Genomic DNA, 27282 nt, shown 5'->3' with positions numbered 1-27282 from the left:
GAAGAACCAGACAACGTATCTCAATGCCTACCTTTCGGTGCCTTTGACATCTATCATTATGAAGTGCTTCGCGAGGTTGGGCATGAGACACATTAACTCCATACTCCCAAAATGCCTTGATGAGTCAGAGTTCATAAGGGAGATTGAGAATCTAGTGGCATGGTGTAATGACAACAATCTGTCCCTTAATGTCAGCAAAACTAAGGAGCTCGTCATTGACTTCAGGAAGCAAAGTACCATATACATCCCTGTCTGCATCAATGGTGCCAAGGTAAAGATGGTTGACTGCTTCAAATTCCTCGGTGTGCACATCACCTACAATCTGTCCTGATCCAACCACGTCGACGCTACTACCAAGAAAGCATGACAGCGCTTGTACTTCCTCAGGAAACTAAGGAAATTCGGCATGTACAGATTGACTCTTACCAATTTTTACAGATGAAACATAGAAAGCATCCTATCTGGCTGCATCACAGCCTGGTATGGTAACTGCTCGACCCAAGCCCGTAAGGAACTACAGAGAGTCATGAACACAGCCCTGTCCATCACACAAACCCGCCTCCCATCTATGAACTCTGTCTACACCTCCCGCTGCTTTGGGAAAACGGGCGGTATAATCAAAGACCCTCCCACCTGGGTTATTCTTTCTTCTAACCTCTTCCATTGGACAGGAGATGCAAAAGTCTGAGAACACACACCAACAGATTCAAAAACAGCTTTTTTCTCGCTGTTATCAGATTCCTGAATAATCATAGAACATACAATGCAGAATGAGGCCATTCGGCCCATCAAGTCAGCACCACCTCAATTAAGCCCTTACTGGGAAACATAGCCTCAAAATAAGGGGAAGTAGATTTAGGACTGAGTTTAGGAGGAACTTCTTCACCCAAAGGGTTGTGAATCTATGGAATTCCTTGCCCAGTGAAGCAGTTGAGGCTCCTTCATTACATGTTTTTAAGGTAAAGATAGATAGTTTTTTGAAGAATAAAGGGATTAAGGGTTATGGTGTTCGGGCCGGAAAGTGGAGCTGAGTCCACAAAAGATCAGCCATGATCTAATTGAATGGCGGAGCAGGCTCGAGGGGCCAGATGGCCATCTCCTGCTCCTAGTTCTTATGTTCTTATGTTCTTATGTTCTTCCATTCTATCCCCGTAACCCAATAACCCCTCCTAATCGTTTTGGCCAATCCACCTAACCTGTACGTCTTTGGACTGTGGGAGAAAACTGGAGCATCCGGAGGAAACCCATGCAGACACGGGGAGAATGTGCAGACTCCGCACAGACAGTGACCCAGTGGGGAATCGAACCTGGGACCCTGGAGCTGTGAAGCCACAGTGCTATTCACTTGTGCTACTGTGCTGCCTCTCATGGACTGAACTGATCTCTCCGCGCATCTTCTCTACTGAGTAGCACTGCACTCTCTATGCATCACCCAATGTCCGTGTCTATGGCCATATTCACCATTTTTGATGCTATATGTTGGCGCCAGCAGAGGAACTGTGGCGTTATACGATGGAAAAATCGGCGCAAAACCCTCACACATCCTGCGACCGGTGAGGGGCTGGTAGTCTCACCAAGTAAAACATCCGGCTTTCACAGCAAAAACGGCTGGAGAATGGCCGGTCCATGGCCGCGCATGTGGCCGCGACCTGCACCGGTCGTGCTGTAAAAGATGGCGTTGGCTGTGCGCGGACCTGACCTGCCAAATACTGCCCCCCTGGCCAACCCCCGGGCCTCCCTCCACCAAACCCCCAGCCCTTGCGGAAGTCCCCCCGGCCAGCAGCATGGCTCCCGGATGCCTGTGGCGGTGATGGACACAGTCCGCAGCCGCCACGCGGGTTCCCGACCACTGAGTACACAAGTGAACCTCACCGTCGGGATCTCGGCCCATCGGTGGCAGTTAATCACGGAGGCCCTGGAGAATAGAGGGTCAAGCCCGCTAATGAAATGCCAACGGTACCTAAACGCTGCACGGTGAGGGATGCATTTACACCATTTCAAGGGTGCCCGAGGAGCCCGATTTGACATCAAACCAGTGCCTACCACGATTTTGGCATCGGAGGCTATTCTCCGCCCAATTACTACTCATGATTTTGGCATCGGCCAACAGTGAACCCAACCCACAGTATTTACATTGTGTATCTATTGGATGTCCTATTTTTAAAAAAAAATGTATGGAACGATCTGTCTGGACTGTACGCAGTTCACTGTATCTCGCTACATGTGACAATAAATCAACTCCAAATCCAACTAGCTTCAGTGCTGCTTGTGGCCAAGGACTCAGTGATGGAAACTGGAGCACCTGGAGGAAACCCACGCAGACACAAGGTGAATGTGCAGATTCCACACAGACAGTGACCCAAGCCGGGAATCGTACCTCGGACCCTGGAGCTGTTAAGCAACAGCGCTACCCTCTGCTATTTACAAGTGAGGTTCAATTGGTGACTGATGTGGTTATCACATCTCATTGCAGATCATAACGTATTAGTCAATTGGTGTCAGTTATTTGGAATTTAGTGTGGCTCAAGGATTAAATGGGAATTGCACAGATTTCTGCCCTTCCCGAAAACCTCCCAACAAACTCTGTAAGATTTTCCAATGGCCTAACATGGAGGATACCTTAGTAACAGGGCCACTGAAAGCTCTTGCACCGGCCCACCTTTTTGAAAGAACTCCTCCCCCAGCCCCCCACCTGACCCTCATTTATCTGTGCGCAGGGATCCAGCAACAACACCTGGTGAAGACCCTGGAGCATTACCGATAGCAGCCACCACTCCCAGTGGCGCTGCTGGCAATGGTGTGCTCCCCCTCTAATTGGCCAGCAACTTTTGTCAGCTGAGATTTCCACCACCTAGCTCCTAAATCACGGGGATGGTCCAGTGCTGGCCAGTTAAGTGACTGAGAGCCACTTAAAATCATTCAAACATCCCCCAAAGAAGAGATCGGGGGGCATGGGGCAGGATCCATGTTGGGAACATTAAAAGCTGCCCTATGAATCCAAACAGCACTTTTCACTACTCCACAGCCAGTTGAGTACTTTCTTATTGCTGTACAGTCCCTGGTGTTTTAATGTCAGGCTTTGGTTTATGATTTGAGGAAGACTGAGGCATTTAATAGATTTTTGTGATGCTGTGAAATCCTGACAGATTTCCTGAGCAGGCAATGATATCTTGAGGCTTCATTTCAACTCCATGAGAAAAATGGAGGGGAATGGTGTGAAGGATTTTGTAATTGCAGTTTATGGATTTTCAAATAAGCACCGTAATTGCAGTCAAATAGGAAGAGACAAGAATGAGTCACAGAGATTGGACATCAGAAGAAGCAGAAATCGCCTATCAGAGCCTATGTTTTTATTTAAATCTTGTCGGGAGTCTGAAATATCAACTGTCCAATCTGTAGATCACTTTCTCCTATTGCTACAGATACTTATCTGTGCTTCATAATTCACAGGTGATGTGACAAAGATGTCAGTAAGTCGTGTCCTGTATCATAACATTAAATTTACGCTTTGGATGCTCATCGCACAAAATACAGATTTATTTAAGAATTGTGGACTTAATAGCCAAAATTTTATGATATATCACCTTCCCCTCAACATCCCTGTGGGTTCTTCAGCAGGGTAGTGGGAAATAACACAGAGGGGATTCCCTCCAGGATCCTGCCTGCCTGGTCCCAGGTGCGATGTTATGGCTGGTTGGACAGGGCCTCGGACAGAGAGCCCACCCTTGCCCCTATTAAGATATATGAGTGGCCACTCAATTGCCATTTTAGGGCCTTTTCCCATCCAGCCTCAATTTTCTTGTTGGCAGGTGCCTGTGATAGAGGGTGGGAAATTGAAAATGTTCTCGGAAGGGTGAGGGGGCTTGGTGAACCTCAATTAGAAGATCCCTTCAGACCGGGATTCCTCCCCTCAGAGATCAGAGAGCTCTGATCCTCCTCACCCCTCCACCCTTGGCCCAAAACCCTGACACAAACCTCCACCCCTCCCGACTCCAGAGGGCATCTCCTACTCTTGGTACTTACCAGAAACGTGGTCCTGGGACTTAGTCTCAGGCACAGCATTACAGCACTTTTTCCAGCCACTACAGTGCTATGCCTTGGTGGGCTGGTGATCTGTCCGCTAATCTGATTGGCTGGCAGTTCTCCAAGGCGGGACTTCCATCCAAGTGTGAACTGAAGTCTCACTTTCTGCCAATCAATCTCAATTGAGTGTGAAGTGGCAGTGGGCCTGTTGGACCCGGAGGGGATGTGTTCTTCACTGACTCTTGGATGAAGGGCGTCGGACACTCACCATCCTGAAAATTCAGGCCAATATGTTATTAAATGGGAATCTCATTCACATTGGTGTGAATGAACAGAAAATGGTTCATCTTCAACGACTAAGAACAGACCTGAAGAATTTGTGCCTTGAAAGACATTGTCCCTTAAATGGTTACTGCTACTCCCTGGGGAAAAAAAATGTAGAAGAAAAGGCAATTAAGCAATTTTGTCACAGGGTCATTTACGGCACTGGAGAAATAAAACCATCCGTGGAAAACTTTTTAAAGTTTTGGTTTTGCTTTGAGAAAGTGGACCAACTGGCAGGGGGCGGGTTGACTAATGGGCCTAGTTTTATAACTTCCAGTGAGGGCAAAAGAGAGAAGATGGGGAATAGGGAAAAAGAAAAGGGGGACGGCTTGATTGTTGACAGTGGAAAAAGAAATGATCGCCTCCCAAAGGGCAAGAAAGAGATTACGGCAGGGTTTAATTGTATGTATTTAAATGCACGGAGTATAGTGAACAAAAGTGGGTAACTGAAAACAGAAATTGCTCTCGGGGGATATGACATAGTAGCAATGACAGAAATGTAGCTCAAGCCAGGTTGGGTAAAAGGGAGGAGGTTATCAGTCTTGGTCAAAGGTAGTATCATAGCCCTTGAATGAGGTACAGATCCTGAATTAGAATCTGTATGGTTGGAAGTTTGAAACAGGAAGGGAGCAGTTATCTTGTTTGGTATTTATTATAGACCTCCAAATAGTGGGGAGGAAGTAGAAAAGAGAATTTGTAGGCAGGTTGTGGAAATCTGCAGGACAAGTAGGGATGTGATCGTTGGGGATTTCAGTTACCCGAAGGTAGACTGGGAGAAGGGTAGAATATGGGATGTGGGAGAGGAGAAATCCCTCCAGTGCATGCAGGGGAACTTTCTGGACAGAACATTTCTAGCCCTACCAGGGAGGAAATGAGGCAGGCCAGGTGGAGAATGTCAGAATGGGGAGCAGTTGGGAAATAGCAAACATAAAATAATAAGAATGAATATGAAGTTGGAAAAGGATAAAAATAAGTCATGGATTCAGATCCCAGACTGGTAAAGGACACATTTTAGGGCTCTAAAACCTGAACTGGAGTAGGTTGATTGGAAACACATTTTGGTGGATAAACAGTGGATGCAAAATAGGACACTTTCAAAGGAGGGGTGAATGGGTGCAAGCTAGGTGCAGACCCATGAGAAATAAAAGATAGGGATCTGGATTCTCCATTTCTGAGACAAAGTGTTGAAGCCAATGGAGAATCCGTGGACTTTACGACAGAAAAAGCAGCGCCTCACCTGGACCGATTCCGCTACTGTTGAGGGGCTAGCACTGGTGCCACGTGGAACACACTCAATTTCACTGAAATATTTTGCGGGAGACGCCGGGTCCATGATCGACACTCGGAAGGCTGACAAGCTGCAGCCACACGTACACATTACACTCCCCAAACACACTTGTCCCAGCCAAAAGGCTGGCACTGGTATTGCTGGAGCATGCCCATACAGCTGATGGGTTGGCTCTGGGGGGACACCTATGTGACCCGTTGGACCAGGTTCAAAGTGGGCTGTTAGCGGTGTGTGCAGCTGCATGGCTACCTTGCCTGCTGCAACAATGGTGTTCCGTGTCCGACCACCCTGACCCCACAGCTCACCTCCTGGCCACCTCCACTACTTCCCTGGTAAAAGCCCCCAGCCAGTGGCACAACTGTCAGCACACTATGGACATGTTGGACATTCTCTGTACTCCCTCTCTCTCCCTCAGCAGCTGCCACATCGGTTTCACAATTTTTAAAACTAGAAGTGATCCACGCCGTCGGGAACTTGGCCCATCGGAGACAGAGAATCGTGGAGGTTCTGGAGAGTACTGGATCAGGACCGCTAATGATTTGCAAACGGTGCCTACTGTATGTGCGGAGTGAAACGCATTGACTCCATTTTTGAGGTAACTGATAATCGCTATTTGGCAACAAATCGGTGCCTGCCGTGATTTTGGTGTCGGAAACTATTCTCCACCAAATCGCATTTCATGATTTGGGCATCGGCTAATGGAAAATACCACCCAGGGTATCCAAAGCTAGAGGGCCCTGGATGACTAAGGTTATTGAGGAGAAAATAAGGAAGAAAATTGAGGCATATGATACATGCTAGAATAATAATCACAATAATAATCAGGAAGAGTATCTCAAATGCAGTAGAGAGGCTAAGGCTGAAATGAGGAAGGCTAAGAGGAAGCATGAAGAACGGATGGCAGTAAATAGTAAAATGTTTTGCAAACATATTATTAGAAAAGATTAGTGATGGATAGAGTGGGGCCCATAAAGGACAAGCAGAATAAATTGCTCACTGAAGCAGACGGTATATCAAAGGTATTAAATGAGTATATTGCTTCTGTCTTTACTAAAATAGAAGATGGTGACAATGGCCAGTTGAAAATGAGGGTGGTGAGCAACTGAACAGTATAGTTTTAGATAAAGAAGAAGTGCCAAAAAGGTTGGCAGCAGTCCAGGTAGAGAAGTCACCAGGCCCACATGGGATGTATCCTAGATTAGTGGGAGAGGTAAGGGAGAAAATTCAGTTTCCATTAGTTGGTATTTTTATGTTCTGTGTTTTGGCTGTGGTAAAGATGCACACAGAACATCTAGTTATTGACTAGTAAGATAGTTTATTAACAAAATGAACACATGGAAAGATAACTAACAAACTATAATACAAATGGTAACAAATAAATCAATTCTCCTGGAGCTACTTCTCGTGCAACTGTCCTCTATTATAACTTACTACCAACTGCCGATCTGTGGAGTCACATGGTGGATCACCATCTCCACCTGCTGGTCGGAGGTTATACATCCAACCATATGCATTACTATGCATATGCATATCACCACAGATATGTTAGTGATGAGGGGGTCACAATTTCAAGATGGTCAACAAGAGAGCTAGGAGCGAGATGAGGAAATACTTCTTTACTCAGAGAGTTGTTGGCTGCCTGGGAGAGTGGTAGAGGTGGATTATATACAAGGTTTCAAAAGAGAGCTGGATATATATTGAAAAGTTAGGCCTGGGGAATGGGACTGGCTAGGTAGCTCTTTCAGGAACCAGTGCAGACACAATGGGCCGAATGATCCCCTTCTGTGCTGTAAAATTCTATGATTCTATAACTGCTTGTGAAAAGACAGCAGTCTTTCTGCAGCCCAGAGCTGGTCCACAGCTGAAAGTGAATATAAGAATTAGGGGCCTCACGGTAGCATGGTGGTTAGCATCAATGCTTCAGGGTCCCAGGTTCGATTCCCGGCTGGGTCACTGTCTGTGTGGAGTCTGCACGTCCTCCCCGTGTGTGCGTGGGTTTCCTCCGGGTGCTCCGGTTTCCTCCCACAGTCCAAAGATGTGCGTGTTAGGTGGATTGGCCATGCTAAATTGCCCGTAGTGTAAGGTTAATGGGGGGATTGTTGGGTTACGGGTATACGGGTTACGTGGGTTTAAGTAGGGTGATCATTGCTCGGCACAACATCGAGGGCCGAAGGGCCTGTTCTGTGCTGTACTGTTCTATGTTCTAAGTTGTTCCACACACTGGAATGAGTACTTGCAAGAGTTCCTCGGGCCCACCTGAGAAACAGTGTAAGAGTCGCAGACACGGGGAGAACGTGCACACTCTGCATAGACAGTGACCCAAGCCAGGAATTGAACCTGGGTCCCTGGCGCTGTGAAGCCACAGTGCTAACCACTGTGCTACCATGCCACCCTTACAGTAGTATCAACAAAATATTAATTTTTGTTTTAGATTAAGTTGAAATTTCCATATCTTAAATATCAGAAAATGCAGTACATTCTTTGGATTAGAGAATCTATTGGGTCAATATGAAAAATATATCGACTTAAAATTGAATTGGTTGTTACAATAAGTGACCTTGAACCTGTTACCTTAATGTCACTAATAATGTTTTTAGAATGGCAAAAAAACCATCACAGCAGTAAGTTGATCTGATTATATTCACCTCCTTCTATCCTCTGTTCGTTACAGGAAGGGACGAATAGTTCAGTTATGCTATGAGGGTGACCAAATGTCCGAAGCTACCTCAATCAATACAGGCAGGCCTCTTGAAGAATGAGAAGAAATCTGAGAGAAATGATGCCCATTTCATTTAATAATGAAAATGAAGGGAGATATAAAAAGCAAAAGAAATATGTTTATGTCAAGAATGGAGCTGCATTGCCTTGTGAGGTAATGATTGGTTGGTTCATTGGGCAACATCTGCAATCTTCAGATCTTGAAGCTGCAACGGAAAAGCCAGAATGTGGTTGTGCGATTCACCTGATGAAGGATCTGCACTCCGAAAGCTAGTGATTCAAAACAAACCTGTTGGACTTTAGCCTGGTGTTGTAAGACTTCTTACTGTGTGTGCCCACCCCAGTCCAATGCCGGCATCTCCACATCATGGCTTCTAGATCGTAGCTTTTGTGGGTTTGGAAGATGCTGCCTAAGGAAACTTGGTGAGTTCCTGCAGTGACTTTTGTAGATGGTACACTCTGCTACCACTGTTTGTCATGGTGGACCTCCATGGACTGTAAAGGTTTAAGGTGGAGGCTGACTATCTCTTTCTCAAGGGCAGTAAATGCTGACCTTACCAGAAATGCCCATTTCCAAGAATGAATAAAAACAAATACTGATTTGGAGAGATTTGGAGATGCCATGCCATCTGGGAAGTGAGAGAAGGAATCAGTGCTGTTGGATATTGCAGAGGGCTTTGCAGAGTGCAGGAGAAGTGTAAATAAGATTCTTACCTTGACAGTACTACAGCTTGATTCTGGGAATAATGACTTTCTCCACTAATTTTGGCACAGACTCATTCTGCTCCATACCCGTCCCTTCCCTTAAAAGGGAAGAGGACCTCTTTCCTACTGCCCACTGTAAGTGTCATGCTGACTGCTTCTTGAGAAAATCACATTCCGCGCAACACCATTGAAGAGAGCACCTCCCCTTTCAGGGTCTACCAGCTGCCTTGAACCCGCATCCGTCCTGCCTGATTTCCCACCCTCCCAATTGGTCAGCTGCCTGTCGGCAGCACAAGTACAGCGGCAAGTAACCAATTATGCTCCTGAAACTTAATCACAAAGCTGGCTCTCGTCTTCCCCCATCTGCACAGACAAAAGGATGTTGCCGATTCTGTTCTCACTGCCCACCCAGCTAAAGTAAAATACAAAAATCAAGCTCGGTAAGACCAATTGCTGAATTATCTCTGGATGTTTGATGAGTTGCGGCCTCCAGACCTTCAATTTTCTGTTAAGATTGCCGACAAAGCAAAGTGAGTTCTCCAAAGAGAAAAGGCAGGCTGTGAATTACATCTCACCACATTGGAATATGACCAAGTGTGCTGAGAAAACTTATAGCACCAAACAAGCAAGATTAAGGCCCCACCTGTTAAAGAGAATTGAATAGAAGTTTTCATCATTGTGCCTTTTTCCCATGCATCAGTAGCAGACACTCTTTGACACATGTTCATGCAGGACACCATCTGGTTTCCCTTGGATAGAAGCCACATTATCCATTCGAAGCTAACACATTGAGACAGCCATTCATTGTATTATGTACGTGGTGTGATTTGTTAGCCCGATTGGCTAGAATATTTTCAACCCTGAACTTTGCCCTAGCATCACTAATAAATATTTATATCAACACTTAGCTGAACTTACATGGATGCTGCCCTTGCAGATTAAAATTAAGCCTGCATCCTTCCAACATTTATTAACTCATCCTGTTTGCAAAGCCGCTTTGCCTTTCAAACCAAGCTGTAATTAGCCAATGTAGGAAAGCTGCAAAATATTATGTGTACTCTATTAAAATTGCAAAAGCTGCCTGTACTCTGCTGTCATCTGTCTGTGGGTTTAACATTGTAACATAGCAAGAGACACCAGTTTAAGACATAGAAAACAAAGCTGCTTGGAGTAATAAGACGCATCAGCCAAAGTTAAGGTTTTGCCTCAAGAGGTTGATTCAATATATTTAATTATTGAATTGATTGAATTATATATATTTGGTGATTATAATATTTCCCATTCACCAGTTAGATAAATAACAGCTGCAACATGTATTTGCATATGCACAGTGGTTAGCACTGCTGCCTCACAGCTCCAGGGACCCGGGTTTCAATTCCGGCCTCAGGGGACTGTCTGTGTGGAGTTTGCACTTCCTCCCCGTGTGTGCATGGGTTTCCTCCGGGTGCTCCGGTTTCCTCCCACAGTCCAAAGATGTGCAGGTTAGGTGAATTGACCATGCCAAGGGACTACCCTTCGTGTCCAAAAGGTCAGGTGGGGTTACTGGGTTACGGGGATAGGGTGGAGGCAAGGGGTTCCTTCCAAGGGCCGGTGCAGACTTGATAGGCCGAAAGGCCTCCTTCTGCACTGTAAATTCTGTGATTCTATAACAATACAGGGGCTTTCAGCCCCGTGACTACCAATCACCTTCCAGGACCACACTTGCCAAGTTATTGGTACCCAGGTCACATGACTGTCTCAGGAGACCTCCCCTTAAACGGGACAAACACCACATCCCCCCCTCTTTAAATTCTTTTATACATCATTAATAATTAAGTTACGTAAAATATTAAAACATTAAACACATGCAATCAGTCCATCATAAATTGAATCTTTCAGGTGGTTTCTGATTCCTAGTGGAGTGGCATAACTCCTCTGTTGGGGTGCTTCCACTGGGATGCTTTCTGCAGAAGGTACTATGCCCGACATCTCTCAGGTATTGGTAACTCAGTGCCATTCATTTCCATGGAGACAACAGACTCGCATGTCACAGATTGGCTTGGTGCTTCACTGCTCAGATAGTCAACAAAGTTTCCTGCTGGCAATATGGTTTCAGGTGGCAGTATTGGCAGCTGAGACACCTCTCATCCTCCTAAATGGTCTACATGCTTCCAAAACTTTCTTCCTTGTACATCCGCTTCATTAGACAAAGGTCCTGTTTTTGATACAAAAACTCCTGGGACGCAATTTGAGCCACTTCCAACATTTCTGACATAAATGGCTTCCTTCATTGAAAGCGACCTTGTTGATCTGCCTGAATAATGACATTTCTTCTAACTACACTGGTCTCGTCTCTCCCCGGCAAATTTGCAAACATCTGGATTAAGACGCCGGCTCATCAATGACTCTGCTGGCAGTACTCCCTTTGGGGAGTGCAGAGTGGTTCCCCAAAGTAGCATATGCAAAGGGCCCAATAATGATGACATGTTTGGAAGGAAATGCTCAAAGTAATTCAACATTCCTAAGAATGACTTATCTCACGTGAGTTTCTGGTGGCCAGTCCCTTCTTTATGGCTCTGACCTTGTCTTCTATGGGGTGTAATCATTGTGCATTTACTTAATACCCCAGATAGGCAACTTCAGTGACTTGAAAAGTAAATTTTTCCTTCTTTTGGCATACTTCAGCCTCTTGAAATTTCTTTAGCACCTCCTCAAAGTTAGCTAGGTGCTCACCTTCTGACGATCCAATTATCAAAACATGCTCTAGGTATACTATGATTCAGGCAGACCTTGCAATAGACTTTCCATTGATCTCTGGGAAATTGCATATGCCGACAAGAAAACAAACGGCAGACATGTAAACTGAAACAAATCTTGATGCTTGTTAATTGTAACATAACCTCAGGAAGGCTCGTCTAACTCAAATTGCTGACATGCGTGACTCATATTTAACTTAATATTAGACTGGTCTCCAGCCAGCTTTGCATACAAGTCTTGGAGATTGGATACTTATCCAACATGGCTGCCTGATTAACTGCTAATTTCTAGTCTCCACGGATGTGGAGAGTCTTGTCAGGTTTTATCACAGGGACTATGGGTGCTGCCCATTCCATGAATTGAATGAGCTGAATCATACCCAGTTCTTCCAATCTCTTCAATTCCATGTCCAACCTTTCTCGCAAAGGTATGGTACTGGTCTCGCTCTAAAAAATAAGGGGCTGCCTCTGGATCAACATAGGTCTTAGCTTGGAGGCCCCTTATTTTACCTAACTCGTTGTGAGAAATGTTCTCTACTTCTTCATTAACTCTGGCGGTCCCAGCTCCCATAGAAGATCTCCATCAAGTTTAACTTGATTACCTTGATCCAATCACAGCGCAAAAGACTTAACCCTTGGCCTGACACTATTATTATTGGGAGCTGAGTGGACTGTTGCTGATAGTTTACAGATATCTCAATGGCTTCTCCTGTGACAGTTGTTAATTTTGCTGTGGCATCTCTCAAACTCAATGGTTGCACTCCATGTAAATATCAAAATGTGTGTTCTCCTGGCACCATGACAGAGGCTCCCATTCAACTTCCATCTTCAAGGGCCTTACCATTTACCAAAAGCACCAGTGATGGGACCTACTTTGCCAGCTTTCACATTGACCAATAAGTGAATATTTAAATCCATAGTACTAGAGTCTTCCATATACAAAGAACAATTCAGCTCAAGACAAGGCCCTTCAGCCCTCCAAGCCTGTACCAGTCATGATACCAATATTTGCCAAAACCCTCAGCACTTCCTTTTGCTGTATCTCTCTATATCTATCCTATCCATGTGTTTGCCTTTTGAACACCGTTAATGTATCTGCTTCCACAACCTCCCTTGGCAACGTGTTCCAGGCACTCACCACCCTCCTCGTAAAATACCTGTCTCGCACATATCCTTTAAACTTTGCCCCACGGACGTTAAACCTGTGCCCCCTTGCCCCTTGGTGACTGACCCCTCGACCCTGGGAAAGAGTGCCTGCCCATCCACTCTATCCATGCCCCTCATAATCTTGTAAACCTCAATCAGGTCACTCCTCAACCTCCATCTTTCTAATGAAAACAATCCGAGTGTTCAGCCTCTCCAAATAGCTAAAACCTCCAGACCAGGCAAGATCCTGGTAAACCTCCTCTGCACCCTCTCCAAAGCCTCCACATCCTTCTGGTAGTGTGGCGACCAGAATTATGCGCAATATTCCAAGTGTGGCCTTACCAAGGTTCTGTACAACTGTATCATGACTTGCCAGTTATTATACTTGATGCCCTGTCCAATGAAGGCAATCATTTGTATGCTTTCTTGACTACCTTGTCCACTTGTTTTGCCACCTTCAAAGATCTGTGGACCTGCACGCCCAGATCTCTCTGACTTTCTTTCTTCCTAAGTGTGTTACCATTTACGGTATATTTCCCCTCTTATGTTAGAGCTACCAAAATGCATTACCTCACATTTGTCCGGATTAAACTCCATTTGCCATTTCTCTGCCCAAGTCTCCAATTTATATATGTCCTGCTGTATCTTCTGACAATCCTCAACACTATCTGCCACTCCACCAACATTGGGACCTTCCGCGAACTTACTATTCAGACCGGCTATATTTTCCTCCAAATCGTTTATGTACACCAGAAACAACAGAGGCCCAAGCACATGATGTACATGTGATGTATTATTAACTCTGTTACTAGGTAGACTTGACTTTCTTTTACATTGGTGCCTTAAATGACCTTTTCTGTGGCAGGAAAAACATTCAGCCTGTTTATCTTGGCTGGCTTCAGGGGAGTGATTACCCCTGCACCAATAACTCTCTACTTACATGCATGTAATTGATTGGCTCCTTTAAATCTTCTCACTCTATTTGTGGCTGCATTTGCTTTCCATTTTAAAATCATATCTTAATTTCTGGTGCCAGTGTTAACTGCGTCTTCTCCCCCAACTGGTGGGCCACACCATTTTGCGCACTCTGAAGCTCCTGTGCGCCCTACTCAGCACTATCCATCACCAACACTATCTTCTTCAGTGCCTTCTTAAAATGTATATCTGCCTCTGCTAATAGCTTCTTTTGGATGGCCCCATTGTTTACCCTGCAGAATAAACAGACCCGCAGCATATCATTGAAAGTGGTTCCAAAGTTTCAGTGCACTGTGATCTGAATAACTTGGTAATATAAGTTGCAATAGTTTCCCCAGGGACTCTCCCGGTTGAGTTGAACTTAAATCACTGCAATATTACTGATGGCTTCAGGTAGTGGTGTGTTTGCACCAATTCAACTATCTCAGTGAATAACTTGGAGTTGGGCGTGGCTTGGGGATGTGACGTTGCTTATTAACTTGCAGGCCTGGGTCCCACACGTGCTCAGAGGATTACCTTTCTCTTCTCTTCCTCCTCCATTTTGTTGGCCTGAAAAAAGTAGTCCAAATGTTCAACGTATTGTGTTCAATCCTCCACAGAGGCATCAAAAGGATCTATCTATCTGAATAAGGTCACATCTGCAAACACTCTTCCGTTTCTCAACTTGAACTGAACTTCAACATAACTTAGTGCTCACAATCTTGGGACTGCTTTTTTATTTTATCCTCATTGCCAATGTAATATTTCCCATTCATCAGTTAGGTAAGTAACAACAACATTTATTTACATGTAACTACAATACAGGGGCTTACAACCTCCTGGCTGCAAATCAGCTTCTAGGATCGAACTGATACAGAACCCTGGGCTTGCTAGGGTAATCCCCCACCCTGATCCATGATTGGTTGCCCAGGCCACGTGATTTTGCAAATCACGCCTTAAAGGGGACAAATACCACAGGTGAGAAATATAAGAACAACACATTCTGACTTGATGAGCCTTGTGATCTGAAAGCAGAATGTATTTTTGGTACAGGAGGTTTTCTTTTTCTCTCACAAACCTTATACCTTCCCAGATACTGGTTAGGGTTGGATTGTATTCAATGTGAATTGAACTGATTATCCTCACCAAAATTTGTTTTTCAGCTTAAACAGAGGTAGAAACAGCAGATTTATTTTTATAATCTAATCATATTGTATCATTCATTGTTAACAGCACCAAGTAATTGGGACTGATTAATCTGAAGATAAAGCATGTACGGGGCAACCAAAACTGATTTCACAGTTTCTGATTTTGTTTAAATCTTTCTTTGAACTAAAATAGGATTAATTGTACTAGTGCAATTAACATCCTGATAAATTGCTCCTGATAATGAGCCTCCACAAGTAACAAGTGTGTCGATCCATGTGTACAGTGGAGGACACAGAAACATTATCCCTCATGCTTGACCAAGTGCCCAGTCATGGGGCTACTCTCTCTCTTCCTCGCTCCTCCCCCCACCCATCTCCCCCGACTACTCCCATCTCACCGTCCACAATGGAGTGGCCACCATACTGTTCTGCTAATTCTGGCGCTTCTTTTTCCTTGGGTGTTAGGGCGGGTGGAAATGGCACCTCACCTCATTGCCAGTCTGGGCCCTTTCTTTTTCTTTGTGGAATTTCTTTACCTGCAGGAACAAAGGCAAATAATGTTGATTTTTCAAAAGTATGGGCAAAATGCCTAAGCAGGTGGCATCCTAGCTGCTGATTTTGAGGGCATTTGGAAGTCCCCTGAATTCTGTTGTGGCCTTGCAAAGGTCACAACGGACAGATGAGTGCCCATTGACCAAGCTGGATGCGTTCCTCTTGCTGCAACCTGACCCCATCGACACTGACTGGGTGGACTCCATTTATGATGGTGACTCTCATTACAACTGTGACTCCCATTAAAAGAGTGACTCCAGTCAAGACAGTGACTCCCATTTAAAGAGTGACTCCATTTAAAGCTGTGACTCCAGTCAAGGCAGTGACTCCAGTCGAGTCAGTGACTCCAGTCAAAACAGTGACTCAGGTCAAAAGAGTGACTCCAGTCAAAAGAGTGACTCCAGTCAAAACAGTGGCTCTAGTCAAGTCATAGAATCATCCCTTCAGTGCAGAGTATGATGAATATAACAAATTGCCATGTTTTATATTTGATATCTCTTGGAGTAATATTTTTACAACCTGGGTTAAGATTCATACAGGCGGTATGACTTCTAGAGTGGTGAATGAGGTGTTGTAAAACTGAAGTAATCATGATTTGCACATAAAGTGTTCAGCTAATAGATCTTGAGAACAATGTACCTCTTTACAGATAGTTAGCTAATGGAGTGTTCTTTAGGTTTGAAGGACCCCAGGGTGTAGATCATTTATGAGGTGTATTGTGCTTGTTTCCGGCTAAATAAGTCAAGAGACATCTTGTAAGAAGAGTCAAAAGAATGTCTTAAGCTTTGGGTACAAATGATGCAGTAAATGGGAGGAGCCAGGTTTGTCTGAGAGTCAGGAGGTCCCAGAACTCCAATCCGAACAGAGGTGTTTTAGTTTGGTCACGAAAGGTTCTTTCTCCAAAGATTCTGCACAAAGAAATCCTTAATTGTTAACTTTATTAATAAGTGGCATTTAATATATATATATATATATTTGCTTAATTGGAATATAGTGGCAGGTTTAGGAAGTAAAGTAAGTTTTCTTCTTTTACCTAAGAACTATTATAACTGTTAACTTTAAAGCGATTTATTTGTTGCGAATGTAGTTAATTCTGTGATGAACATAAAATATACCTATTGGTTACCTGTGGTGCAGTAACATTTCCTCATAGTTTTACACGGTGCAAGTAGTTGGCTTCTCATCCGTATCCTAACTCAGAGCAGCAGATATTTTCAGAGCGTGCTGGCACATTCTTTACAAATGGCAACAACACCTCCAGAAATGTCACCTGGCACCTTGGCCACCACCTCACTGCCCACCTCTGGTCCAGGTGGAGAGACCACAGGCCTATCCATAGGCCAGAACACATCTCAAGCTATCCCACAATGTTGGCCCATTGTGGTTTCAGCTAGTGTTAAGTTTGCTGCCTTGTGGCCTTACTCCTCTGGTGCCCATGGAAGCAGAAGTGGAAAAAATACGGACAGACAAAAAAATAAAGGGAGTATTCTGACTTCAATTAAATTTGTTTTTATTATGTTAACAATTACAGTAATTTCTACATATTATTAAAATATTTTGCTCCTTTTCATTAATTTGCAGATTACAGGGTATTTGGAAAGAGGCAACTAAAATCATTCATTTCACAGATGCACACAAAATTCTGCAGGCATAAAGTGGAAAGTACAGGGACGCTAACAGAATAGGGAATGGAAGAGGACTGCAGCTAGAATGGATCATTCACAACATAGGAATCCACAACAAAATACAGGACAAAATATCATTGCTTATTCAGGATAGCAATAAGACATTTTTTAAAATTTCAACTTAGAAACATAGGAACATAGAATTAGCAGCAGAAGTAGGCAATTCAGCCATTCGAGCCTGCTCCTCATTCAATCAGATCATGGCAGATCTCTTCCTGGTCTCAAATCAACCTACCTACCTGTTCCCCATATCCTTTTAACCTATTTTTTTCCCCCAGAAATATATCTATTTCCTTCTTGGAACCATTTAATGACTCAGATTCCACCACACTATGGGGCAGCGAGTTCCACAAATTTATCACCCTCTGGGAGAAATAGTTCCTCCTCATCTCAGTTCTAAATCTACTGCCTCTCAACCTATATCTGTGACCCCGCGCTCCAAATTGCACTACAAGGGGATCATTTGGTCTACATTTACTTTATCAATCCCTTTTATATACCTTGATCAGATCCCCTCTCACCCTTCTAAACTCCAGCGAGTCTAAGCCCAAACTGTTTAATATCTCCTCCTATGTCAACCCTTTTATCCCTGGAATCAATCTCTGAATTGCCTCCAATGCCACCACATCCTTCCACAAATAAGGAAACCAAAACTGGACACAAAACATCCAGATGTGGTCTCACCAACATCCTATACAATTGCAACAACACTTCTCTACTTTTATACTCCAGTCCTTTTATAATAAATGCTAACATTCCATTTGCCTTTTTAGCTACATGCTGTAACTGCATACCGTCTTTCTGTGACTCATGAACAAAGACGACTAGATCTCTCTGCCCAGACACATTTAGAATCTGTTTTCCATTGAGATAATATTTTGCCTTTCTATTTTTGGGGCCAAAATGGATAACCTCACACTTATCTACATTAAACTCCATCTACCAACTTTTGGCTCAATCTCCTAGCCTATCTATATCCACCTGTAAAGTCTATATCTCCTCTTCACTGCCTGCTTTCCCACCTATTTTAGTATCACCCACAAATTTTGCTATGTTACACTCTGTCTCTGCTTGCAGATCATTTACTTGCATTACAAGGGATGAATTTGTGCAATGTTTCAATTTCTGTTGAATTACCTTTCAGGGAAAATTATTCAAATTATGTAAGAGAATAATTCTTTATACAGCCCACTAAAGGCAGCTCACACTTTTTAAAATCTTCAAATGCTTGCAACATCATTGGTTTCCTGCCCTCCATATTGAAGTGGTTAAGCATTTGAAATACCCAAAGAGGTTATTTCCTTTACAAACATGTACTCCTAATTTTACCTCCAGCTTTCAACATTTCAACAGAAGGATCTGTCTGTTGCTACTTCGTGGCCAGATCTTGATTTTCTCCAGTGAATGAGCAATCATGTGACCATCGGAAATACTTAAGAACTTCAAAAGCTGGCTGGGCTAGAATATTGCCCTTCTATCCAGGTTTAGTCAAGACTAATGGACCAGAAGCCCTAATTTCCTCTCTGGCTGTGTCTAAAAGGTGGAATGAATTTGGTCAACTTCAATGCAGTTGTTTGTTTACATGAACAGTTGGCAAGGGAAAGTAACGCCTATTGACAGAGCCAGTTTTTTTTTTTTTTTTTTAATCGCTTATTGTCACGAGTAGGCTTCAATGAAGTTACTGTGAAAAGCCCCTAGTCGCCACATTCCGGCGCCTGTCCGGGGAGGCTGGTACGGGAATCGAACCGCGCTAGCTGGCCTGCTTTAAAAGCCAGCGATTTAACCCAGTGAGCTAAACCAGCCCCTTCAAGTTTCACACTTGAAGTGAAATTTTATGTCTTGGTTATGACTGGATTCCCCTGCGACGGATTAGATTTGATTACCTTTTGAGCACCTCAGGCAAACCTTGAAATTTAACATCATTTATCAAGCACCAAAACCGGTCTGCATCCAAGTCAGAAATACTGCAAGAAATATTTTGTCAACATTTTCCTGATGTCAGGCAGTATGCAGAATAACAATTTGGGGTGGGATTGGGGGGGGGGGGGGGGGGGGGGCGGGGGGAGTTGGTCACTCACTTGAAAGCTTCAGGAGTGAAACATAGTGAGTTTGCAGACTCAACTTTCACCTTTTGCAACAGGTTTTCTTTTCATGATACTTAAAAGCTGTTATATTTCCAATATTATATGAGCTAGCAAAGCTACAAAAATATCTAGCATTGACAAATAACAAATGCCATGAGGATCTTGTTCAGTAATATAAAAAAATCATTATTATCCATAATCTCCAATTACAGTCTTGCTCTTTTCATTAAAACCTTCTAATCTCTTTTTGCAATCAATACTACTATGGTTATTTCATTTTCATTTTCCACATTGCATCCACACTGATGTTTCTGTCCTTGATGTGATGCAGTGTTCCAATGATGCTCAACCCAAGTTGGAGCAACAGCACTTCATTTTTGACTATGTACTTTACAGCCTTCTGGACTCAACATTGAGTTAATCGATTTCAATCATAACACTTTCCTCCATTTTGTTTAATTTTTCGGTTCTTTTATTTCTCCTTTAATTCCTTGATTTTACTTTTGGACAGCAGATATTCAGGATCCGACCATTTATGTCTCCTCTAAGCACATCTTTTGTTTCCTTATTTGTCCCATTACCACTCCCTTTGACTTTGTACCTTGAAACATTTTGTCATTTAATCTCGTCTACCCTCCAACCCTTTTTCCATCTTCCCAGCATCCCACCTGTTAAGAGGTTGTGATAAAATGAAAATCAAGGAATCCAATAATTAGCAATGTGTTCTGGTGCATTTTATGAAGAAAGATTGGCTGAGATTAAGGAACTGAGGTTTTTGATTTGCGGATTAAACACTATAAACAGATCTTTATCTGAGAAAAGTGGTTCACAATGGAACATAGAAGTTCAGAAGTTAAAGCAAAGATGGTATAAGTTCGAAAGAGAAGATGAGGATGAATTTCAAACTTAAATTCTAAAAGAGTGAACTCACATGAGAAGTGCCATGAAGAGGGATCTCTATGATGGGTAGGTCAGATAAGAAAAGGTCAAAAGAAAAAGCAGTATATCAGTGACTGAGTCATCCTCATTGAGGATGGTCCAAGATCACAGCCGCACACAGAAGAAGCTGTGTTCACTCCACCCCAGCAAGTGCCTGGAGAAATTGTTTTTGAACATCCATTTTGTCTCTATTCTAAATCAGAAGCAACCCACAAGAAATAGATGCTAAGTGTGGCAACTATTGCTGGATTTTGCTTCCAGTTCAAAACCTATGGGATGTTGTTTGGGCAGGTTTAGCTTTGAGGTTAGTAAGGTAGAGGCAGTTGAAGATGGGTCAATTTAAGTGTACTGTGTATAGCCATTAATGTAGTTAAGTGTAAGTATTGAGTTGCCTTTCTTTTATGTGTTTTACTGCTAAAATTCATATTTATTTTGTTTAATTATTCTTCCCTAGTATTCACATCTTTCCTCACGTTATACCAAATTGCAAAAAATACAGTTGGGAACTACCATTCCACATTTCCCTTCTGAGATTTGGAAAACCCTAACATTTAACATCAGCTGGATTCTTAACATAGAATATAGAACATAGAACATTACAGCACAGTGCAGGCCCTTCGGCCCTCGCTGTTGCTCCGACCTATGAAACCACTCTAAAGCCCATCTTCACTATTCCCTTATCATCCATATGTTTATCCAATGACCATTTAAATGGCCTTAATGTTGGCGGGTCCACGACTGTTGCAGGCAGGTTATGCCGCGCCCTTACTACTCTATCAATTCCCCAAACCTATTGCATTATCAGTTATGATAAAATGTAACAGACAAGAAACATTCATTCTGTTTCTCTTTCTGCAGATGCTGTCAAACCTGCTGAACAATCACAACTATACTACTCCTCTGAACTTGCTGTTACTTTTCCAACATAATCTTCCTCCACTTTGTTGAGGCCAACACACAGTCATTCATTTCCTACCCTTATTCATTGTTTACCAGGGTCTGATCATCATAGAATTCTTTGCTTCCCTAAGTGTCCTCTTCTTTCCTTTGATTTTTAAACATTAAGCTCAATATCATTATTTATGGATTTTAAGGGTCTATATTCCTCTGCCCTGAGACTAGGCAGTCAGCACTCATCAGGTGCAGGGCAGAGGATAAAGAGAGCCATCACATCAGCTCTTCACTGACAGGAAGGCCCTCAGGGATCCTGACTAAAGGCTGAAGACAATCCAGATTTATTTTATTTTGTTTTAAAATACAATTTTATTGAGGTATTTTTGGCATATAAAACAATGACATTGTATAATACTGTACAAAAGGAAAAGCAAGTAATGCATAGTACAAACCACCCCCTACTCTACACTACCCTAGCCAACACCACCACCCCCCCCCCCCCCCCCCCCCCCCCCACCCCCCCGCCGATTAATTCTCCGCGAAGAAGTCAATGAATGGCTGCCACCTCCGGACGAACCCCGATAGTGAACCTCTCAAAGCGAACTTAACCTTTTCTAGACCGAGAAAGCTCGTCATGGGCTTTGAGTCCCTCCATGCCAACAGTATTCGTCGCTGGGCTACCAGGGAAGCAAAGGCCAAGACGTTGGCCTCCTTCTCCTCCTGGATTCCTGGGTCCTCCGACACCCCAATGATTGCCACCTCAAGACTCATTACCACCCCAGTTTTCAAAACCCAGGACATGATGTCCATGAATTCCTGCCAGTGCCCCCTGAGTCTAGGGCACGACCAGAACATGTGCACATGATTGGAGGACACTTGTCCTCCAGCCTGAAGAATTTACTCATCCGGGCCACCGTCATGTGGGCCCGGTGCACGACCTTAAACTGGATCAGGCTGAGCCTGGCACATGTTGCGGTCGTGTTTACTCTACCCAGAGCTTCTGCCCAAATACCATCCTCCAGCTCCCTCCCGAGCTCCTCTTCCCACTTAAGCTTCAGGTCCTCAGTCTATGTATCCTCTGCTCCCATTAGTTCTTTGTAAATATCTGAGACTCTATCCTCACCTTCCTCTCCCCTAGAAACTACCCTGTCCTGCCTCCCCTTTGGCGGGAGGCATGGGAAGGATGGCACCAGCCTGCGCACAAAATCCCCCACCTGTAGGTATCTAAAGTCATTCCCTCCCACCAGCCCAAACTTCTCCTCCAACGCCCGCAGGCTCGGAAAGCTCCCTTCCAGGAACAGATCACCCACCCTCACAATCCCGCCCTCCTCCACAGTCGATATCCACCGTCCATGTTCCCCGGGGCAAATTGGTGATTACCGCAGATTGGGGTCCACACCGATGCTCTCACTTCCCCTATATTGCCTCCTCCACTGGCCCCAGATCCGCAGAGTGGCCACCACTATCAGGCTGGTGGAGTACCGTACCGGCGGGAGCGGCAAAGGCGCTGTAACCAGGGCTGCCAAACTGGTGCCCCTGCACGAAGCAGCCTCCACCCGCTCCCAAACCGACCTTGTGCCCACCATCCATTTTCTTATCATCGTTATGTTAGCCGCCAAGTAATAGTTGCTAAAGTTCGGCAATGCCAGCCCCCCCCCCCCCCCCCCCCCCCCACCCCGTTCCTTTTGAACATCACCTTCCTCACCCGCGGGGACTTCCCCGCCCAGACAAATCCCAGGATAATTTTATTCAGCCTCTTAAAGAAGGACCTCGGGATGAAAATGGGGAGACACTGAAATATGAACAAGAATCTCGGGAGAATCACCATCTTAACAGTCTGCACGCTCCCTGCTAGTGACAGCGGGAGCGCATCCCAACTCCAAACGTCCTCCCTCACTTGTTCCACCAATCGGGACAGGTTGAGCTTTACAAACCTGCCCCACTCCCGTGCCACCTGTATTCCCAAGTATCCTGAAAACCGGCCAACTTCCCTCAGGATTTCCATGATACCGTCCATCCACACCGTTGGGTCTGACACATATAATAGCATGTCATCCGCGTATAATGAGTCTTTATGTTCCACTCCCCCCCACCGGACCAGTCCTTTCCAGTCCCTTGAAGATCTCAGAGCAATTGCCAGCGGCTCTATGGCCAGCGCAAACAGCAGTGGGGAGAGACGTCTTGTCCCGCGGTGCAGTCTGAAGTAATCTGATGTCGTCCTGTTTGTCCTTACACTAGCCTCTGGGGCCTGATATAACAGCCTAACCCAGTAAATGAACCCCTCCCCAAACCCAAACCTTCCCAGCACCTCCCACAGATAGTCCCACTCGACCCGGTCAAAAGCCTTTTTCACATCCTAGGAGAGTAGGCTGAAGGGGTTGCCGTTCAGGCTGGTAGGAGAAAGCTTTCGATACTTGGGGATACAGGTGGCACGGGACTGGGGCAGGTTGCATAAGCTCAACCTGTCCCAATTGGATAGCCACCACTATCTCTGCCTCCCTGCTCTCCAAGGTCATCATGATCACTTTAAGCACCCTTCTTAGATTGGCTGCCAGTTGCCTACTCTTTATGAACCCAGTTTGGTCCTCCGCAATAACGTCCGGTACACAGTCCTCAATCCTAGTCGCCAAGATCTTGGCCAGTAACTTAGCGTCTGCGTTGATCAAAGAAATCAGCCTGTAAGACGCACAAACCTCCAGGTCTTTATCCTGTTTCAGAATAAGTGAAATAGTGGCCTGCGAGCGACATCGTCGGGGGTAGGACCCCTCTGTCTCTTGCCTTGTTGAAAACCCTGACCAGCACTGGCCCCACTATCTCGGCAAACTCCACCAGATACTCATCCGGCCCCGGGGCTTTACCTGACTGCATGACCTTCAGGCCCCCCAATACCTCTTTGATCCTAACCAGGGCCCCCAGTCCGTCTACCAACCCCCTACCTACTCTTGGGAAGGTCAGTTCGTCCAGGAATCGCCTCATCCACTCCGGTCCCCTGGGGGGTTCCGAAGTGCAGATTTATTTTTAATCCCCTCCATGAATCGCTTGCTTCAGCTATTGATCACAAGCAGTAGCCAGAAACTCTTCATCCCTATTATTATTCACCTGGTTTTAAGATGAAAGGCACAACTGGGAATTTACGTAGATTCTAATCTTCTCAGGCCATGTAGATGACCCAGGCAAACTGTACCTTCTTCCAGAAAGGCACAGCACATACCTGAGGTGCACAGTGGCCTCAGCAGTTTAATTAGGTTTCTGAATACAAATATTGTAACTGGGGCACAGCTACACAAACATTTTCATTGCAACCTTTCCAGTCTTCTTATGAGGTCCTTAAGTACAGATGTCAGATGACAAGAAGGGCGGGTGATGCATCGAAAGCTTATTGCTGCTGTGATGTTGGGATTGAATGTAAAGCCAGATATTTCACTATTATTGCAATTCATTAAAAGTTAACATTAATACTTGAATATGTTTTGTGGAAGTACAGGTGCCATTTATGAAGCCTGGACTGACACTGTTTTGATCTCTGCTGGAGTATTTGCTTTATTACCATCATTAATCTATTTTCACGGCCAAGAGGTCCTCAGGTTAAACTGCAATGTGATTATTAGCCTGTCAGAAATCACAGGGCTTTGACTAATGCATTGAAACTGTTTTTGCGAGAAGCCCACACATGTTGTTACACAAAACCTGGAGCAGCAATTGAGTGCCAGTGATGGAAAGAAAAGCTCTCTAAACATAGGGTTAAATGAAAGAAAATTGATGTGTAGATAGTTTAAAGGAAGATGATTCAACAAATTACATTGAGGCCGGAACAGCAGGCTTTCTTCACAAGAGGACGTGATAACTGCAGAGACAGAATTATCCTGCTAATCACATTTCCCCCTGAAATGTTTGCCATATTTATTGTTTCTCTTGATATAATTTTCCAGCCATGCAAAAAAGCCCAAAATTGTAACACAAGATCAGCAGTCTGAGTATAAAATGTCCAAGTTCTCTTCATAAAAGAGGAATGTATTCAACAGGTCTGATCCAAGAGTAATTACATATTTTGTGGAATGTGATCACAGCAGAATAAATGTAAAAGGGCAACAATGCAGTCCCCATGGATTCCATCGGTGTTTTTCTCCTCACCGCCGCACATGCAAGTATTTTATGGGAAGTAGACCTCACCCGATGGTAGGGTTAACAACTGTGAATGCATTCCTGGATGTTTCAGCGCATGACCTCCAATTACCCTGCCCCCAAATGTCTGCCATTGGTCACCCAAAATGCCCATCTTCTTGACCCCCATACCTTGCCACCTTTGGGAAACAAAGAGATTTTGTTAACTGATTGGATAATTCTTGTCTCTCAGTCACACGGTTCTCTGGACTCCACGCAAATATTTGCCGCCCTCATCTTTCTGTCTCTTGCAATGATGCTGAGCACTGGATTATAACTTCATATGAACCATGTTGCTACACTATACAGGTACTCTGGCACTCTGGGGTGGCACGGTGGCACAGTGGTTAGCTACTGCCTCACCAACGCCAAGGACCTGGATTCGATTCCAACCTTCGGTCACTGTATGTTTACAATTTGCACCCCACAGAAACCCTAGCTCAAGGTTCACGTTTTTAAAAAGGATTACTAATCGGCGCCAGCGTGAACACTTGCTGGGTAGGTCGCTGAATGACAGGAAGCCATTGGATATGGGATAGCTCCCGTTAATTGTATGGAAAGGGGGATTAAGTGGTGATAATTGGTTTCTCGCCACACTATGGCGAGATCCCAATTTCGCCAATGGGAGCAGGCCGGTTGCATTGCAAAAGTTTGGCCCCCAGCACGGATCCCGTTTTTGGCCTCTCCCGCTATTCATCGGCCTCGTTACGCTTGAGCAAGAGCGCAACGAGGCCAAAGAATCACACCCAAATTGTTGACGCCGGGGCAGAATTCATGGACTTTCACAACAACAAAGCTGGCGCCGAACCTGGATGATACAGCTGATGCATCGGCTGGGGCCAGAGGGCACCGAGGAGAGTGCCCTGTGGGGGCACCTATATGACCTGTGCCCTAGGTTTACAATGGGTTGTCAGCGGTGTGCACAGTTGCATGGCTGCCTTTTCAGCTGCAGCAATGGTGTTCCATGCCTGTCCATCCCGACCCCACGGCCCACCTCCTGGCCACCCCCTGTTACCCACCCCGGCCCTGACAGCAGCCCCCCCCCCCCACCCCCCCCCCCCCCAGCCAGCAACACAACTGTCAGCAAACCATGGTGAAGTTGGACACTACCCCCCTCTCTCTCTGTAGCCATGACAACAGTTTCACCATTTTTTAAAGTTACAAGTGAATCGCGCCGTCAGGAACTCAGCCCATCAGAGGCGGACAATCGCTGAGGCCTCAGAGAATACCGGGTCAGGCCCACAGAATTCTCTGGCACTGGTTTTCGGGCGGGGGCGGGGATCGCGCCGTGCCAGTTGGGGGCCGTTGGCAGCGCCCACCCCGGCAATTCTCCAGGCCCCGATGGGCCGAACGGCTGACCGCTTGCGGCCAGTCCCACCAGCGTGGGTTAGACATGGTCCATACCAGCGGGACCTGGCTTGGAAGGCAGTTAGCGGGGTCCTCAGGGGGTCGCGGGGGGATCCGGCCCCGGGGGGGAGGGGCTCCCACGGTGGCCTGGCCTACGATCGGGGCCCACGACCTGCGGGCAGGTCTGTGCCGTGGGGGCACTCTTTCCCTCCGCGCCGGCCTCTGTAGGGCTCCACCATGGCTAGCGTGGAAAAGAAGCCGCCTGCGCATGCGCCAGAACACACTGGCGGTCCTGCGCATACGCCAACTCGCCCCGGCCGGCGGTAGCCCTTCGGCAGCAGTTGGCGAGGTGCCAACCCCTCCAGCGCCGGGCTAGCCCCTGGGAGTGCGGAGGATTCCGCAACTTCCGGGCAGCCCACGCCGGAGTGGTTCACACCACTCTTTGGCGCCGTTACGGGCCGCCCCGCCAATTCCGGGAGAATCCCGGCCCTGATTCGGCCTCATTTGGGGCATTGTGTCCAGTGCTGGGAGCTGTGTTTGAAGAATTATGTAAAGGCTTTGGAGAGAGTGCAGATTCAT

The sequence above is a fragment of the Scyliorhinus canicula genome, chromosome 4 (assembly GCF_902713615.1).
Source record: "Scyliorhinus canicula chromosome 4, sScyCan1.1, whole genome shotgun sequence".
In the NCBI taxonomy this organism is placed as follows: domain Eukaryota; kingdom Metazoa; phylum Chordata; class Chondrichthyes; order Carcharhiniformes; family Scyliorhinidae; genus Scyliorhinus; species Scyliorhinus canicula.
The sequence above is the reverse complement of the archived record's forward strand: the minus strand, read 5'-3'. Positions refer to the sequence as shown.